Genomic DNA, 4633 nt, shown 5'->3' on the forward strand with positions numbered 1-4633 from the left:
ATTTTGGTATTGTAACCATATAAATTAGAAAATTAACACTAATACATTAATACCATGTAATCCTCAGTACCCACACTGGTTTTGACAATTAGCTCAGTAATGTCCTTTATAGAAAGATAACTTAATCCAGTATTGCTCATTTTATTTGTCATTCATCTATTTAGTCCCTTTCCATCTGGAATGCTTTCTTAGTTTTTTTCTTGAAATCTCTGTTCTTAACACTTTAAATGTTTACAGGTCAGTTATTTTGTAATTTGCCCTTCCATTTGGATACATCTAATATTTTCATATATTAAATTTAGGTGATATAATTTTAGCTAGGATATCGCAGAAGAGTCTTCTTCTTTTCTTACTGCATCCCATGAAGTATTACCCAGTGTAGAATTGTCCTACCATTTGTGACATTAATTTTGATCATTTGAAAAAGGTGCTATTTCTCCACTGCAGAGTTATTCTTTCTTTTCTCTGATTATTAATAAAATTTCATGGGACCATACTTTGACATTCCATAACTATTCTTCCTTACCTAAATATTATGTACTATTGTTAGCAATTATCGATGTGTCTTGCCTCAATTAACTGTAACTATGAGGGTTGCAAAATAGTAATTTATCTAATTTCTTTATTACTCCAAAATTACTAGTTGGCATTATTACATAGACTATACCTCCCTAGTGGTCCAATATATTCATTCAGCTTATTTATATCCATAAAAACATATACAATAGAAGTATAACCTTTTACTATTTTATTCTACATTGATTCTCACATGGGAGTCGTTTCCTTGTCCTTTTGACATATTCCCATTATTGGTTGAGCAATTTATAACTTCTGTCACAAAAATATCTTTTCCCCAACCTTGAAATCAGCTTTTTCTCCAAGAAGCCCTTGGGGTCCTATAAGTAGCAAAGTTAATGTCACAGGTGATGGGGCAAATCTACATTAGCTCTTAGCTCATGAAATGTAATTGAAGGAGTAGATAATCATTCTGTGATATTTTTGCCAACAATATTTAAAGTGAATCTAATAAAGACATTTGGAAACTGTCTAGTGATGATGGCCTGCTTCTTCTGATGACAACTATCTTCTCACTGTAACCTCACATGGTGGAAGAAGTAGGGCAACTCTCTGGGACTTCTTTTATAGGAGCATTAATCCTATTCATGAAGGATCTCATGCCTAATCATCTCCCAAAGGCTCCACCTCCTAATATTGTCACATAGGGGCCTAGGATTCACCATGTGAATTTTAAGAGAAGGTGAACCTTCATAACATAGCACTCTATTTACAGTTGTACTCTTCGTATTCTTTGTGCTTTGAAATCCTTGACCAGGCATTTCCACATGGGCACCTGGCACTCCTTCTCACTTTGCACATGAACATCCTTCTCACCAAGCCTGGGCTCTGACAGTCCATACCAGGAGCCATGGATGTTCTTGTCAGTCCACACAGGCTCTGATACCCACTCAGGTCATTGCTGCTACCATGCAACTAGAACAGAGCCCTACCTTACTCAGCCTCACCTGATAACTTTTGGACTGAATGTTTATGAAAGAAGAGAGAAAAGTAAGAATGCAACAAGGCCTTTTTTTTTTTTTTTTTTTTTTTTTTGTATATTGCATTTATACATGCAACACAAATACACACACACACACAGATTGGTTCTCATTATTGCAGTGGCTATGTTATATTATGTCACCTCAAATTCTGAATTAGTGAGTACTGAATAATTGTTTCTATGAATATATATATATATATATCTCACATATATTATAATTTAACAAAAATTAAAACTTATCCTGTATATTCTATTTTCTTTATTTCACAAAAGAAAAATAATGCTTACGAGTATTAAGTGACTTGCCTGAATCTGCCCCTCTAACAGGTGATTATAATAGGTGGCAGAATTGGGATTCAAACCCATCCAAAAGGCCTCAGATTCAGAGTTTTTTGCATTACATTTCACTACACCTATCATAAACATCCTCTGGAAAAAGTACAGTATTGATTTGGGGTTTATAAATAACTTTTAGCAAATAGATGAATTTGTTAATGTGAAATCTGCAAATAATGAGAATCAACCACATATTTGTATGTTTGTATGTATCTAAATATCTATATCTCTCTATATATGTCTGTTTACACTTATGTTTATGTCTATATTATATTTATATCTACATCTGTTTCTATGTTATATATATAAACATGTTAGGAGAAAATTTATCCTAGATGTTTTATGTTTCCTGTGTGATCCATGCCTTCCAGGAAACAAGCATACTCAAACAGCAAAGATGCCTTAGAAGTTAGAGAAAGCACTCTCCTAAAGATACAGACCCCAGAAACATCCTATGATTTATGAAGATAAAGTTTCCTCCATCTTATCAGAGGGACAGTTGCTTAAATTCCAAGGTAATTAATAATCTCTTTATCTGAAACGGAGTGTGAAAATATAAACCAGTAGCTCGTAAACATTTAGAATCTCTTAAGTTTGGGGTTCTTTTTCAGTGATGCAAATCCACTAATCCACTATATATATGGGTAAACAGCTGACACTCATCTGTCATGGAGTTTGGCAAATGAGGAACTGACAATGACTGGATCCAGTTTCTGCTTTTACCATAAGTAATAAACCATCTTTGTCTCTGACATGAGTTCTTGTGTCTTAATAAGTATATGCATATGATACTGAGGCGAGCTGACTTGCTGGCTTTTAAGTAAAGTGAAAATCTCAAACAGAGCTTTCATAGTTTTGGACTTAGCATCAATATGCTTCAAGGTATATAATCAACTAAAAAAAGAAACTTATAATCCTTTGGGTATATACCCAGTAGTGGGATGGCTGGGTCATATGGTACTACAAAGACACATGCACACGTATGTTTATTGCGGCACTATTCACAATAGCAAAGACTTGGAATCAACCCAAATGTCCATCAGTGACAGACTGGATTAAGAAAATGTGGCATATATACACCATGGAATACTATGCAGCCATAAAAAAGGATGAGTTTGCGTCCTTTGTAGAGACATGGATGCAGCTGGAAACCATCATTCTTAGCAAATTATCACAAGAAGAGAAAACCAAACACCGCATGTTCTCACTCATAGGTGGGAACTGAACAATGGGCTCACTTGGACTCGGGAAGGGGAACATCACACACTGGGGCCTATCATGGGGAGGGGGGAGGGGGGAGGGATTGCATTGGGGAGTTATACCTGATATAAATGATGAATTGATGGGTGCTGACGAGTTGATGGGTGCAGCACACCAACATGGCACATGTATACATATGTAACCTGCACGTTGTGCACATGTACCCTAGAACTTAAAGTATAATTAAAAAAAAAAGAAACTTGACATTATATTTTTTAAAAGTATTTCTAGAAAATAAAGATGAAAGAAAATGCCCCTGTTAATTGCAGTACTAATTTTTTTTTTCCTAGGCCAGTCAACAAAAATTAAAAATGAATCAGGATAGAAAAGTAAGCTCAGGACTTAAAAACAAAATTAATCAGGACCTTTTTTTCCCTCAGTTTCACCTGCAAATAATGTCTAATACAGCAACTCCCTCCCCACTTCCCCCTGACAAGATCACATGTCCACACTGAATCAGCCTCTAAGTTCTTCTGATTTTAAATCCTGTATCATTTAGGATAAAATAATTTATGTAATATAAGGAAACATAAACTTTCCCAATATAAACACCTTGTTTTTCCAAAGACTTCCCTACCTGTGCTAATTCAGTACCTGAGGCTCCTTGCAACTTTTTTTTTACCCTGCAAATGTGTCAGCTCCTTAATTGTTCTGTATCCATCCAGCAGTCAACAGCACTGTCAAAATAACATTCATTTACATTGTACTATGCCAAAGTCCTACTGGAATGCAAGGGAGTTCAAGAAATGTAGTCCCTGGCTAACCATTCTGACTAAAGAGGAAATCTACAATCTAAAAGGGAGAAGCAAATATCTTTGTTGGAAATATAACCACACAGTCACATGTCTCGGCATCTACCTTTTGAACAACCACAAGTAGATCCTTATCATAGTTTCTAGAAATTAATACCCAATGTCTATGCCTAAATCCATTCTTCACTCTTCCAAAAGAGCAAACTTTCTAATATTCAAATTAATCATATAATTCATTTTAATATGCACTCAGTATTTCTATCACTTACAGAAAAAACTGAATTTCTAAATATTTTGTATGAGGAGCTCTAGTAACTCGCTTCTGCCTATGTTTCCCTTCTCCACTTTGGATGCTTGAAGGCTCATATTTTACCATCCAGTAATGTGAACTTGTAATTCCTCACATATCACCTGTTTTTCCCATTGAATTATCACAAAAGACACGGTCAGAGATTATTCTATATATAACCACCCACTCTTCATATTGGTTAGTTTATACAAAGTGATAAAATGGAGTATACAAAAATATTTCAATTTTATTGGATAATTAAACATTTAGCACCCAAATAATGTGTTAATTAAAACTCTAATATGATATAATATGAAACATTGCTTCATTTGTTATATTGTCTGTCTCTAATATCAATATATTCAATATTAAAAGATTGAAAATAAGTGTATTTTGTTATGTAAGACAAGGGAAATGATTTTCAAGCTATTTGAACCA

This window comes from Piliocolobus tephrosceles, chromosome 3 (assembly GCF_002776525.5).
Source record: "Piliocolobus tephrosceles isolate RC106 chromosome 3, ASM277652v3, whole genome shotgun sequence".
NCBI classification, from domain to species: Eukaryota; Metazoa; Chordata; class Mammalia; order Primates; family Cercopithecidae; genus Piliocolobus; species Piliocolobus tephrosceles.